A 15,838-nucleotide genomic window follows, 5' to 3' on the forward strand; every position below is an offset into this window, starting at 1 on the left:
TATATGCATATAAACATATATATATATATAAACATATGTATATATACATTTATGTGTGTATATATGTATAAATATACTAATAGATTAACTGAATATATTGCTCATCTAACCATGTCCTATTAAGAAGAATAGGTTCATTTATATATTCCTTTGTATTTCCTATATGGATTTTAACCATCTTGTGAGTGACTGTTAATTATACTGAGGATCCTTGGTAGCATTCTGAAGCTTCATAAAAAGCCCAATACTATGTTAATTGCTAACAGGAATATCTGCGATTCTTAACTTCTATAGATAATCCCTCTTCTGTTTGGATTTTGCTCAGGATATTCTCCATGACAATGAGGAACATTTTATTATTTATTTTTCTAATTATATATAAAGATAATTTTCAATATTTTTTGGCTTTTTCAAGGCAATGGGGTTAAGTGACTTGCCCAAGGTCACATATTTAGGTAATTATTAAGTGTCTGAGGTCAGATTTGAACCCAGATCCTCCTGACTCCAGGCTGGTGCTTTATCTACTGCACCATCTAGCTGCCCTCTCAATATTCTTTTTTTTTTAATTTTCTCCCTCCCATTTTCCCCCTCTTGCACCTTAGGATGGCAAGTAATCTCATGTAGGTTATACATGTACAATTGTGTTACACATATTTCCATATTAATTACACTGTAAAAGATGAATCGGAACAAAAAGGGGAAAACTATAAGAAGGAAAAAAACAAAAAACTTTAAAAGGTGAAAATAGTATGCTGCATTCATATTCCATACTTCTTTTTCTGGATATGGATGGCATTTTCCATCACAGACCTTCTAGAACTGTCTTTGCTGTAATGTTAAGAAGAGCTAAATCTATCACAGTTGATCATTACTCAATGATGCTGTTAAAGTGTACCATATTTTGCTGGCTCTACTCACTTCACTCAGCATCAGTTCATGTAAGTCATTCCAGGTTCTTCTTTTTTTTAATTTTATTTTTATTTAAGGCAATGGGGTTAAATGACTTGCCCAAGGTCATACAGCTAAGGTAATTATTAAGGACAAATTTGAACTTAAGTCCTCCTAACTCCAGGGCTGGTGCTCTATCCACTGTACCACCCACTGCCACTCATTCCAGGTTTTTATGAAATCTGCCTGCTCATCATTTCTTATAGAGCAAATGTTCCATTATATTCATATACCTCAACTAGTTTAGCCATTCCCCAATTGATGGGCATAGCTGCAATTTCCAATTCTTTGCCACCACAAAAAGAGCCTCTATGAATATCCTTGTACTTTTGGTTCTTTTTCCCCTTTTTTTGTGACCTCTTTGGGATACAGACCTAGTAGTTGTATTGCTAGATCAAAAGTATGCAAAGTTTTATTACCCTTTGGGTATAGTTTGGCAATATTTCTCTCCATGTTATGCATTAGTTGACATAGACAACCAAAGTATCACAGAACTCAGATCTCTATGGTGATATCCACAAAGGAGAAAGTTCTTCTCCCCATCTCATATGATATAATCATTGAAGGCCAGGGAGATATGAAATTTTTCTCACAATTCCATAACAATGAAAGGATTATAGGGTCTTGGTCACTGAGTAGTCAACTGACAACATGTGGGAAATATGCTATAATTCTCTGAGTGAAGAAACAAGCTGTTTATCAGTTGAGGAGTTTGATTTTGAGTTCAATAGATAAAGGTACTTGTTCAAGAACTCTCTACCTGTTCAATATGGTAGAGGAATAGAGGAAAAAGAACTTTTCTTCTGCCCACCCGAACTGGTTATGTCATCAAAGCATTGAAACAAAAGGAAATGTTAATATAAGAGATCTCAGATTAGATACAAAGAATTAATCAAGAAAGAAGTAGCTTCAAAGAGCATGACCCCATCAGTGAAGAGAAAGAAGCCAACTACAGCCTCAAGAAAGCTACAGAGACAGAAACCAAACTAAATGTTATATTTAGCAGAGATGCCCCCAAGGGGAGCTACATGAAAACTGTATATAGAAAGAAATGACTTATGAGTTCTGTAGTACAAGGAATTATGTTATCTTTGCTTCATGTATATCCTATATATGTGCCTCACTCTCGTTGAATTTAAGTATAGTCTATATTTCTCAGGCATGTTGTATGTTTGGAGGGAGAATACACCTTGAATTTATAGGGGAATATTTCATAACATTTTTTTTCTAACTATGCCATCTTAATGACTGCATATACCAAGAATGAATTCAGTCTACTGTGTGATTGTTCATTGAAAGTACCCTGGTAGGGGCTCATGAAGTATAGTAATAGGAATAACTAACAATGGTTAGAACTAGAATCAGAGGGAGCTACAAATCTGTCAAAGAATTTCACACAAAATTAACATAAGTGAGAATTACAAAATCCATTCAGTAAGCTTCTCCTTCCTCTCTCCTCTAAGTGATCTCAGAAGATTGTGTGCATTTGAGGTAGAAATGGAGCAAATAACTTAGTATAGTTGCCCTACAGAAGAAAAGAAATATAAAAACAATGGGGAGAGAACAGGGATACTCCTCCCAATCCCATGACTAAATTACAGGTCCTGATGAAGTACATAAGCTTTGATTATTAAACCATTAGCATCTACTAATAAAACAACTGTTTTTACCGTATTAGTTTTTAGCTACCAGCAGGAAAATAATCACTGAACTAGAAAGAACAGAACAAAAATGACTTAGAGTGAGCTGAAAAACAAAATAAGTAGGACGATAGAAATGAAGCATAGCCTTGATGAGTTCAAGTCACCAATCCCAGATGAACTGCAACTCAGGGCATTAAAATAACAAGCTGACATGAGTAATGAACCACTTTCAATGAACTTTGAAAGATTGTAAAGAATGAGGAATAGAACTAATGAAAGAGGTACCACAGGAGTGGAGTTGGTCAGATGTCCAGATTTCCACAAAGAGGAAGAAAGTGGGGTTTATGAAGTAATTTTGGCTTCAATTGCTGGTTAATATAGAACCTTTTTTTAAGGTAGACTTGATAGACATCTAAAAAAAATGAAGTTGTTATCACAAAGAAAAAGTATCTGCTCACAAGAATAGATTATGCTACTCTAAATATTTTTCAATAAGATTACTAGCCATATAGAGCAATTGAATGATGAATATGTGTTGATTTCATTTTTTTAGCTAAGCATTTAGCAAAGTGTCTCATTCTCTTATTGTAGACAAGTTAGAGATTTATATGCTTAATAATATTTTAGCTTGAAATAAAGTTTCTAATAGTGGGTTTTAAAGCATATGTCCTTAGCCCTGTGTTGCTTAAAATTTGTAGCAATGACTTCGGCATAACATGCTAATCATATAGGTAGAAAAATAATAGAAAGTTAGGAGAAAGTTAATGAATGTGTGTCAGAGTCAGAATCAAAAAAATGAATTAGGCTCAGATATGATACTGACTCTAAGAAGATGAATTGTAATAGAAGTAAATCCTAAAGTCTTAAAATTTGGTTCAAAAATAAATTTCATAAGGACAAGATGAGGAAGGCATGGCTAGATAGCAATTCACCTAAAAAAAAGAATTGGAGATTTGAGTGGACTACAAAGTCAATGTGAATCAACAGTGTGATATGACTTCCAAAGAAAGGAAATTTAAGCTGAATCAAAAGATTCAGGATATTCAAAAGTGGGTCCACACATATGGACACGAAACACAATTGAACATATTTGTGTTGTACTAATTTTTAGAAATGATATTGAAAATTTGGAGTGTCCAGAGTAAGACCCACCCAGAATAGTCAAGGGTCTAGAGATTCTGTCATCATCTAAAGATCAGCCTTGGAAAAAAATATCATAAATTCATCTAACAGGTGAATGTGAAAACTTTCTTCAGATCACACAGTGACATCGATCAATCAGTAAAGCTACATTTGTTATACCTTATTATTTTCCGGGTAATGTAGTATATACATTGGAGATACAAAGAAAAATATGAAAATTCTTGCCTTAAAGGGACACAACATGTAGTATCAGTGGGACTGGACCCTCATTGGTCCCTCAGATTCCATCTTTTTTGAAGTAAAGGAGATATATAAAAAAGATTGTTTAATGAGTCAGGAAGTATAACCTGCTCAGTAGACCTCAAAAGAAGTGACTTCACCCTCTGACATGCTCTTATTCTTTCTCTCATTCTCACTCACACTTTATCACTCCCTTCTTCTCTTCCTTCCTCTTTCTTCTCCTTCCTCATCCATCATGTTGCTGGGATCTTCATGAAAGCAGTTGGAGATAGAGGGAATAGAGCTCTGGTCCTGGAGTCAGGAATATTAGAGTTCAAATCCAGCCTAGCCTCAGACATTTTACTTGCTGGGGAAATCACTTAATCTCCACTGGATTCAGTTTCTTCAACCACAAAATAAAGCACTTTTCTCCCAAGGTTCTTATAAGGCCTGGAGTCAGAACTGGACTTCAAGTCCCTGGCTACCTCTTCTGCTTTGTATTACTTTTCTTGAACATAAATGACTAAACAGTAATGAGATATAGTGCTTTTTAAAAAATATTTTATTTGTCGTTTAGTTACCTGCAATATTAGTTTTTAACCAATCCTTTTTTTTAAAGTTTTGTGTTTTACATTTTTTTCTTCCTCCCTTCCATCCTTCCTCCTGAATGAAAGCAACGTGATATAGGCTCTGCATTAATAACCATGCTAAATATAGATCCATAATGATCATGTTGTGAGAGAAGAATCAGATCCAAATAGAAGAAAGAAAACATTAGAAAAAAATGATATGACATAAAATAAAACATTAGAAAAAAATGATATAAGACATAAGATATATAAGATATAAGACAAAAATTGAAGATTACAAACTTTGATCTTCATTTAAACTCCACAGTTCCTTCTCTGTATATGAATAATATTTTTCTATCACAAGCCTTTTAAAATTGTCTTTGATTACTGTAGTGCTGAAATGAACAAGTCCATCATGGTTGATCATCATACCATGTTGTTTTTAGTGTGAATAATGTTCTTCTGGTTCTACTCATTTCACCCCATATCAATTCATGCAAATCTTCCTAGGCTTTTCTGAAATCCCATCCCTCACCATTCCTTATAGAACAATAGTGTTCCATCACATACATATACCACAATTTATACAGTTATTCCCCATTTGATGGGCATCCCCTCAATTTCCAATTCTTTGCCACTCCAAAAAGAGCTTGCTATGAATATTTTTTGCATATATGTGATTTTTAACCTTTTTTTCCCTTGGAGAGAGAGAGAGAGAGAGAGAGAGAGAGAGAGAGAGAGAGAGAGTGTGTGTGTGTGTGTGTGTGTTTGAGAACTATCTCAGAAGATTGGGAATTTGAATTCCTCTAGATATGTTTGGCAGAAGAAATTTTCTGCAACTATTCCGTTTTCAGAGAAGATGATCATCAGGAAGATGATACCAAGCTGTGCATTGTCTTGAAAGATTTGGAATTTGCTGACAAAGTACAAAGCTTTGAAATTACTGCTCATGAGTTCCACAAAATGCTTTGTTTTGAAAATTTAAATATAACACCTATTACAAGAATCAGCTTATTTTAAGCTACCAGCAATATAATGATCTCATCGGTCTATATTGTTCCTTTCTCTAGTTTAGAGAATTATTTTAGAGCTAAAGTCAAAACTGTAATAGAAACTGATCTAAAGCCCTAGTTAGAAAAATTCCCAAGATACAGAAGTTGGACTCTGCTTCAATTTACATTTATACTTATAACTAAGCCTTGACCTTTCCTATAGGTTGAAGCAAAATTCAAGCTACTAGGGAACATGAATTCCTGTAACAAAATGGTAAGTTATATTAAAATTTCTGTGGATAGATAGGCACCAGGAGGGGAATTTGGGGAACGAAGAGACTTTATATTGACTTCCCTAAGTCCTTAATTAGGTGAATACACTGGTGATATCGATCCAGGTTTTCTGTTCCTAAATGTCTATAGAAAACATGGTCTTTTATCTTTCCTTTCTTTGCCACTACTCAATCCAGTTCTTTCCCCTTTTGTGAGTTGACCTTGTACTTCCTGCCAGTTTTTCCTGATTCAGCTCTAATTGACACAGTTCCTTCCTCTCTACTTCCAGGTCTTTAAGACCTCTATATCCTTCTAACTCCATTTTTGTTTAAGTTTCTTAGGGCCATGACCAAGCTTCTCACACAGTGACTTTAGTTGATTCAAACAGGTATGCAGACTCAGATCAAATTCAGTTTTGAATGATTGAGTCAATAAATGTGTTCTTATATAAAAAAGGAGGGGGTATAAAGAATGGAATATCACCCCTACAAAAAATTAATCTTCCAAAAGTATATAATAGAAGTTATAGTTTATTTAAAACATTTTGCAATTAGAATCCCTGTAGATATGCCCTGGTAGGTCTTTAAGAGGAGTGAAGTATATGTAAGAACTTTGGAAGATCTATTTTCTTCATACTTCTTCAAGAAGAGATATATGTAATTCTCAAGACTCTCTTGGGACCATCTCTAGAGAAAGAAAAAAAAGTATCTCCTCTTATTTTGGGGAAACTTGCATTTCAATGAGTCTCTGGTTTTTATCTTGCCCCCTTGCCTAGAGTCTTTAGGGAATTAGCCCTAAAGTGAGATCAAGGTCTCTTTCTGTTGAGTAAGATCTCTTCTTGCTATCATTTAAAGAGTTAATATGGTTTTATATATTTTCTGATTTATTCTACTCTGTATAACTTCTCTAACTTCTGTTTGTTATTTGCTTGTCACTCCCTTATGCAATCAAGTCCAATAGCTCCCTATTGTCTCTAAGATCAAAAACACATTCTTCTGTTTGCCATTTAAAGCCTTTCACAATCTGTCTTCAATTTACCTTTCCAATCATATTACATATTATTCCCCTTCCAATATTCTATGGTCAACCAAACTGACCTTGCTCTTCCTTTTATTTGACAGTCCCTCTCTCTTCTCTATGAGAAATAAGAGACTTTGAACATATTCCTAAGCTTGGGCTGCATTCCATCCAGTAGAAAAAATGTGTTTATTTGCTATTCATATTTGCAATGGTCTTTTGTATAATTAGCATGCTGGGGAGAGAAGTCAACTAGTGATAATGCTAAAAGCCTCTAGTCTATTAATTCCAACAGAGAGGGGAGGGCATAATCTTGAAGGTCACAGGGTTCAGTTATCTCCTTGCTTTCTACTACTGAGTTCTTAGAGTTATGCTCTCCTACTATGGATGTAGTCACTTGCAATCTAATCCTAACCCTGGTATCTGGTTTATGCCTAATAGGAGCATGTTTGTGGGGGTGAGAAACTACAAAAGAGTCCCAGTTGGTTCAGAGAGACCACGCCTAGTTCTTTTGAATTTGTCCTGTCAGTCTTGTGCAACTCTTCAAGACCCCATTTGGGGTTTTCTTGAAAAAGATAATGGAGTAGTCTGTTCCTTCTCCAGTTGATTTTACAGATAACAAAACTAAGGTTAATAGGGTTAAACAATTTTCCTGGGGTCACACAGTTAATAAGAATCTGAGACTGGATTTGAACTCAGAAAGATGAGAGGTATTGATTCTGTGCCCAGCACTTTTATTCTCCATACCACTTAGCTGCCTTAGTTCTTTTCAATATTCACCAGGAAAGATCATGCAGACAGCAAGCAGAGAATAATAATCACACTTTAATAAGGCATAGAGAACTCAGAAACACAGGGAATGGGATGGGAGAAGGAGGCAGACACCTGAGAAAGGGGGAGGGAGAGAAGTATTAATGTCACTAATCCACAGTGGATCAGAATTGGGGACACATTGGCAGCAAAGAACCATAGCAGTTGGATGAATACTCAAGAGACAGGATTTAGGGATGTCATTCTGAGAGAGTTCTAATGGGTAGGCAGAAGACTAAGACTTATCTGAACCACCTTAGAATTGCTTCATTAGTATATTGGTATCATCTTAAAGTTATCAGTTCCTCCTTAGGGTTTTCTTATTAACAAAATTTTTTTTTCTGGTTTTGCTGCACAAATCTGGTACTTATCTGTAACTACAGACTAGGGGCCATTTACTGGGACCTAGTTAGCTTCTCTTATTTTAGCACAAGTCTCTGAATGTGACCTTAATTAATTTTGGATACATTTTTTGGCAAGTGACATTTCCATCCCTCCTTACACTTTATTTCCTATTTATTGTTTCCTTCACTAAATACTAATATATTTACATAATATATTACTGGTGGTATAATCATGGGGACCATACTAATACACAGTTTCAACATAGCTATCCTCTCCCCATTATGGTATAGTGAACAGGGAAGTCAACAACTTTTGAACCCAACAATCATACCTAATTAATCTAGCAATATTAAAGGGAGTAGAAACACGTAATTATATTTTAGAAGCTACTTCTCTCATAGGATATTAAAGTAAAAAACAGGAAAAGTCCCACATGTTCAACAATATTCATAGCAGCTCTTTTTGTAGTGACAAAGAACTGGAAATTGAGGGGAGGCCCATCAAATGGGGGATGAGTGAACAAGTTATGGTATATCGAATATTATGGAGAATTATTCTATAAGAAATAATGAGCAGCCAGACTTTAGAGAGACATGGAAAGACTTGTATGAACTGATACCGAAATGAAGTGAGCAAAATCAAGAGAACATTGTTTACATTAACAGCAACAGCATGAGATGATGGAAGAAGCTCCTCTCAGCAGTTCAGTGATCAAGGACAATCCTTAGAGACCTGTTATGGAAAATGCCAATCATATTCAGAGGGAAAAAAAAACTATGAAGTCTGAATGCAGAGCAAAGAATATTATGTTCACTTTTTAAAACTTCTTTTGTGTTTCCTCTTTTTCACTCATGTCTTTTTTTCTTTAGTTCTAATTCCTCTTTCGTAACAGGACTAATATGGAAATATGTTAAGCTCAACTGTACATGTATAACTTTTATCAGATTGTTTGCTCCATGGGGAGTGGGGAGGGAAGAGAGGATGGTAGAGAAATGTGGAATTCATAACCTTGCAAATAGATGAATGTTGAAAACTACCCTTGCATGCAATTGAAAAAACAAAATAAAAGTTTTTTTAAAGGATATTAGAGTAGCTAGTGTAAGGTTCCTTTCTCCCAGTCCCTTCAAAAGAAGAATCACAGTCTCCTTTGGAGAAGGGTAGTCAAGATTCCAAGACATTTAGATAACCCATGTCAATGTACATATTACATAGGCAGAATACAATCTTTATATGTATATTTTGTCTCATATTTCCTGAAGGTAGGCATTATTTGACTTCTCCCTTGCAACCCTGATAACTAGAACGTTTCCTTTTACATAGTAAGAAGTTAAAAAAAAAGCTTCTGAATTTAACTAAATATCAAATATCAACAGAAACTTGCCACCGGGAACCTAAAAGATAGAGATGTTAGCAAATAAATCAAGAGAGATACCTATTTCCATAAAGGAAATGTCAATAGTTGATTACAAGGAATGGTTGTTTTAGATAATGCAAAATCCAAAACTCCCTGCAGATTTTATTTTTTCTGTGTAAGGAAAAATAAAAATGAAAATTTTTATAAAGGGAATATGAATGGAAATTGTATCATCCTTTAATGTAAACTGCCCATTAGTTTCATATGCAACTCAATGCAACTCTAAATTGTGACAAAAGTTGATTTTCTGTTCACTAGAGAAAGCTCTAGGTCAGGAGAGTTCCAGAGTCCTTTGTGCTTGAACCTGAAACTATATCTCAACATAAGACTCTCACAGGTAAGTTTTAGACTAGGAAGAAAAAAGCAACTTCAAGAAAAAAGATGAAGAGAATCATGAAAAGAAAAGGTGGGTTGAATGCCAATTTGGAGAAGAGAAATTATATAGAGAAGGAACTAGATAGGCAGGCAATGCCTATTCATTGGAGCAGAAAAATGGGGAAAGAAGCAGAGCTGATTTGACAAGATAGGAGAAGATGGCAATGGAGCAGGAGGGAGGGGGAGAGAGAGAGAGAGAGAGAGAGAGAGAGAGAGAGAGAGAGAGAGAGAGAGAGAGAGAGAGAGACAGATAGAAACAGACAGATGGTAGGACAGGAAGACAAACAGAGAGACAGTAGGGGAGAAAGACAGAGACACAAATGGAAGGAGACACAGATGGAAAGAGATAGATGAGGGTCTGTGAGCCAGCCCTGAGAACCTGGCATCATGATTCTACCTGCCCCCAGAAAAAAACTGAGGTCAATGACATCATACTATAAATTACATCACCAGTTCTGTGAATTTGAACAGTCTTCCTACTATTCAAGGGAAATAAAAAAAATTGAAAAGGAAACCATATAATATTTATGTGAAAGTTTCATAGATTAAAACAAGTAAAGATAATGTTTATTCCCTAATTCAATCCCATTTTATCTGCCTTGCTATTTTATTATTTTATTAAAAACCTTTTTTTTCTTCTTGCATAATATAAAAGAACTCTCCAAAAGTGAAAAAAGTATCCACATCAAGTTCTGACCTGTTGGAAATAAATACGTGTTAACCTTCCCAAAGTTTGTCAAATGTTACCAAAGGTTTTGGCCTTAAGAAAGAACAAGATGGAAGTAGACCCCCCCCCCAAAAATGGAGGCCTACTGTTGTTCTTAAATAGCCTCATCTAAAATGCCAATTCTAGGTTGTCCAAAGAAGGATTTAACTCCACCACCACCACCACCACCAATATAGGATGAAGAAAGGGAAAGATAAGAAGGGATGGAGGATATATTCCAGGAAGAGACAGAGGATAATGGTGATAGCTAGATGGGGTTCTTGATGGGATTAAGGTGGCAAGCCATTGTTCTATTTACAATTAAAAGAGTTCTCTCTAATCACAATTTTCAATTGCCAAGTTGACTTGATTAAAAGTATCTAAAGGAAAGTTAGATCTTACCCATCTCTCTGTCCTCTAATTTGATTTCTTAAAAAGAAAGCTATATGCTAAGGGTGAATTTCCTACCACTTGTGTTGCAAAATTATGTTTAATAATTGTATATATTTCCATATATATTTTTAAGGGCAAAATTGTTTAAAATATGTAGTTGATTAATGAGAAAACAATTTCTGCAAGCATAAGTGAGGTCTTTAGTATTTATCTACTTGAGCCTCTAAAAACAGTGAGGCTGCTATTGCTCTGATAAAAAATAACCTCTTCTCTTGTCTCGAAGAAAGGGGAAAGGAAAACTCTCAAGGAAGAGAGAGAAATGAGCATGCATAAGTTGGGTTGAGCTGAGTGCCTCTCAGCAGCATGGACATTCAGTTTTGCTTTCAGTGGGGGATGAATAAAAAGACTGAGAGAAAGTAGAACAGATACTGCATAGGTGACTGTTGTTGAAGCACTATGGAATGAGGCCATCTCCACTTTCAATTGGCCAGATGGGACAGTATAAGGCACCAAGGAGAGCATCTCATTCAGGAGAATAGGTAACAGATGGTAAAGTGAATGCCTCCTCTCAGTTTATAAGAAAACATAAGTGAAATCAAAAGTTTTCTGTTTTTTTAAAGTTCATTTGCACTTTAGGTTTTAATTTGTACTATTTCTGGCTTACTGTAATTTGGAAAAAAATAGTTATTATTATTACTGATTAGGCTTACTTGCTTCATTGTTTAGGAATAGGGAGTAGGAAGACTAACAGAAACAATGGCAGAAAGGGTATGCATAGAGATAAAAAAAAAAGAGAACAGTTTCTGTCTCAATCATCAATTGGGGTCCCTGAGCTTTATTCGAGAGAATCTCAATTGGCTCTGGTTATTTATATTTTTTTAAATATTAAAAAAAAACCCAAAGCAGAAAAAAATGAAGCCATTGTAGATCTGGTCTCCTTTTTTTCCTAGTAGGGGGTTGTGGTCCTGCTTCTTTTTTTCCATTGTTCCACTTCTACACATAAGCAGAGAAATCCATCTGTATATTTTCAGTTGAAGACTGCAACTAGAGAATAGGTCATTCCTCCTGCAATAAGAAATAACTAGATAAGATAAGGCTAGAAACCCACATTGAAAAGGCAAGGGTCAGAAGAAGAGAGAGTACTAATTCTTTTGCTTTATTAGCTCTATAGATTAACCTTTATTTCCCCATCTTCAACCAAGCAAATGAAACTATCAGTTGAGTCTTTTGCCATCATTATCTTTCTTCTTGTATCACTTCTCACAGTACTTCATTAATGGTGTCTCATGCTGATCTCATAATACTTCTTCAAAGTGTGTTTTTGATGTTGTAGTACTGAAAAGAGAAATTTCCTCTTCCCTTCCATAGGCAACTCCTGGTTTGCAATCTCTGCCACTTATGAGCTGCCAAAACTCATACAGGGTTTAGCTATTTAAAGTCCCCATAGGCATGGTTAGTTTGTTTGCTCAACCAATTGAATTGTTTTCTTCCTGACTCAATCAGAGAGGTTTTCAAACCTTAGAAAGGAATGTTACACATTGATAATACATTAAAATCTCATCACAAATGACTACATTTTCTTATTATATTAGCTAAGTGGAATGGGGACTAAGGAATCACATCCCCTTCCATTAGTTAAGTTTGGAGTAGATTTGGGTCTGTTTGAAGATAACAGAAAAAAAAACAATAGATAAGAAGAGATTGAAAGGGGAGAGGGAAGGAATTGGGGAAGGAAGTCAAATATAAAATCAGGTGTTGAAGCTTTAAGAAAGGAAGGAAAATGAACTGGGGGGCAAATACATAGTAGCTACAATGATCTGTACCTAGGTACTTAATAAATATTTGGTGGATGACCCCTTAGAATGTTCTCATAAAGTAGGAAGAAAAAAATTCTAGAAGATTCCCATTTCACATAAAAAGAAATTGAATCCAGAGGGAACTTGCAACATGGATTGTTGTTTTGTTCTTTTTGTTTGTCCTTCATTGGCAAAGAACATGCTGGAAGAGAGGTGATGCTATGACATGCTAGTTTATTGGATTTAAGTGAGAGAATGGTCTCACTTTCTCCTCTAAGTCATCTAGGTCCAGTGACCATCATGGATATATATCATCTTAGAAAGCCATTCCTGAATTTCCCTGTATTACAGTGGAAAGAAAAGTGCATTTTGAGTCCAAGATCCTGAGTTTGAATCCCAATGCTTTCATTCACTGACATGTAATAGTTGGTAAAACTCATTTCAAGTCTTAGGATTTAAATTTCATCATTCTATGAAATCAAGGGAATAAAAAGTCTTTAGTATCCTTTCTTCCACTAATTCTATGAACCCTTTGGAAGTGGCAAACCCCAATGTTAAGATATCAGTCCCTTTACTTAGATTTGAAGTTTGTCAAGCCTAAATTGCCTTCCTCATGAGCAGGTGAGTTGCATTAGCAATAATTAGCCCCATGCCTGAATAAAGCACCTTCAAGAAACAGACTCAGCGATTACTCTAGAGAAACAGGAAGAGAGTTCAGATCCCAAAGGCCTGCATTTTGTCTAGGAGAATACCAGACTCTTAAGCCAAACTTCCTTCATAGCTTGATGTGAACCAGGTTCTTTCCTCAATAGCATTTGTTTTGACAAAACATTGCCTTCTCTATTTCTTCCTTTTAACTTAATAGACTGATATATTTGAATTCTGCTCATTACCTTGCCTTTCCCCTCATTTACCATATTCTTTCTTTTTCAGCTTTTCCCTATTGAGTTTTGAGCTTCTTCACATTCCTGGTCATTATCAGTACAAAATTCTCTGAGATTCTTTGGCTGAACAATCTCCTCTTCTACAACAATCAGAATTCCTCCTTATTTATCTCTTCTTCTCTGTGTAAGCTCCACTGTGTGAAAGCCAGGTGTGTTATAGTTCACCTTTACTCCAAGGTTCTCAATTACCCTGAAGGGACTGCTTCCATTTTTAAGGTGCACATGTTGTGCCCATTTCCTTTATATGTGTCTACTCCATGAGTCTGTCCAGGTCATAGGGAGGGACGACTAGATGTCTCTAAAGTCTCCTTCACCCACCTCTTTCCAAGGGAAATTATTAAAACACAACCCCAACATTGTTGGTCAAGGGGAAATTATTTTTAAGTTTAAAAGACACTCTTCTGACTAATCTGGGAGGAGTGCATTAAACTGTAACTGAAGGCATAACTCCTTTCTCATCTAATATCAATTAAACAAATAGTAAATAACAAATAAATCTATTCAAGTTTACAGCAAGCAGAAATTAGAAAGGTTACACAGATTAGAATTTGCCAGACAATATACAGTGTAAACTGGGAGCTGGATATCAGCTCAACCAAGAGAGTCCCCAGTCTCACCCCAAGAGGAAACTCAAAGTTTCTAGTGTGGCAAGCTAGGAAAAAGGACATTATCAAGATGTGTTGACTCCTGTACATGTAAGCTTCTTCCCAGAGTCTTTCTTCAAAGACCTCTCTTCCTGAAGAAAACCTAGAACTAGATGTTTTCTATGTCAAAGTTAGAAGCCAAGAAAAAACAAGCATCTCTCCTCTGCAGCTCTTACCAACTCTACCCCTTATGTAAACCTGAAACATTAATCAATCTCTGCTTATGAGGAGAATATTTTTATGAAAATAGACTTAATTTTGATAATATATCTGCAAATAAAAAAGCTGTTTAGAAGAGAAAAGTAATGGTACACTATTCCCCTAGTAATCATAACTTTTTAAATATAATTTAGGAAAGATTTTTCTCACAACCCTGTGAAGTAGATAGAAAAATAATAATTATTTCCACTTTAAAGATAGAGAAAATGAGGCCCAAAGACATAGTGTCTTCTTTACTATAACATGGTGAGCAAATAGCAGAACTTCAAATGGAACTCAGACTTTTGATTACAACTCCAATGGTCTTCCCTCTATGCAATATTGACTACTTCTAAATTGTAAGTTCTTAGATGACGACAAAGATTTGCCTTGCTCATTTTCATGATTCCATTTCACTAGGGAGATGTCTCCTTGCCACACTGTTGACACACAGACAATAGATACAATCGCCTTGGTGATTTCATTTTTATCTTCACTGAACTGTCATTTTAAACTACATGGACAGAAGCCTTTTTGCATCCTCCATAATCCCTACCACAGTGCCATGTCCATGGCAGTCTCTTAATAATTGTTTCTTGAGTGAATCAATAAATGAATGTCATTTATGAATGAGGAAAAACTATTTTGTTTTTATCTTTCTAAGGCACACCAAAGGAGGTAGCTTTCTGAAGTAAAGGAAATCTAGTAGATTAAAATGAAGGCAGGCTAGAGAAAGCAGAAGAATGAACATTACCTCATCCTGGACTCAGACTTCAGAAGGAAAGAAGGCAGAAAGGAAAAGCAAAAATGAAGGAAGGAGAAAGAATAGTAGGAAGGAAAGGATGACAGAAGGAAGGAAGGAAAGGAAGGCAGAAGGGAGGAAGGGAAGGATAAAACAAGAATTTATTAAGAGCCTACAATGAGCTAGGCACTGAACTAAACACTTTCCAAATATATCATTTGCTCCTCACAACAATCCTGCAAGTTAGATGATAGTATCTCATCCCCACTTGCCATAGAAGAAGCTGGAGCAGACAGAAGTTAAAGGATTTATCCAAAGTCACACAGCTCAACAATATCTGAGGCTGCATTTGAACTCAGATCTTCCTGTGTTCTATCTACTAGGCAAAGAGAAGAATCAATAGGAAAAAAACAAAAATATTTCCAAGAAAAAAATCCACCTGGACACATTTATTAAAATTTTCAGAGTTAATTTATTCCTAATGATATCTTTGAATGTATGTGGAAACAGGGATTAAACTATCTTCTTCCAACAAATTTTATTCCATCATGGCCCTATTTGAGATTTTCTTGGCAAAGATAATGAAATGGTTTGCCATTTCCTTCTCCAGCTCATTTTACACATGAGGAAGTGAGGCAAACAAGTGACTTGCCCAGGTACACAT

At 35.5% G+C, this 15,838-nt stretch overlaps 1 long non-coding RNA gene across 1 annotated transcript in view; it reads left to right on the forward strand.

Moving 5' to 3' along the window:
• Window positions 1-15,046, forward strand: part of LOC141502240 (uncharacterized) — a 30,503-nt gene extending 15,457 nt beyond the window's left edge. The window contains exons 4-5 of the long non-coding RNA XR_012472473.1: window positions 13,580-13,739; window positions 14,853-15,046. This is a non-coding gene — a long non-coding RNA (uncharacterized LOC141502240). The remainder of the gene's footprint in view (window positions 1-13,579; window positions 13,740-14,852) is intronic.
• Window positions 15,047-15,838: the final 792 nt, after the last annotated feature.

Source organism: Macrotis lagotis, chromosome X (assembly GCF_037893015.1).
Source record: "Macrotis lagotis isolate mMagLag1 chromosome X, bilby.v1.9.chrom.fasta, whole genome shotgun sequence".
NCBI lineage: Eukaryota > Metazoa > Chordata > Mammalia > Peramelemorphia > Peramelidae > Macrotis > Macrotis lagotis.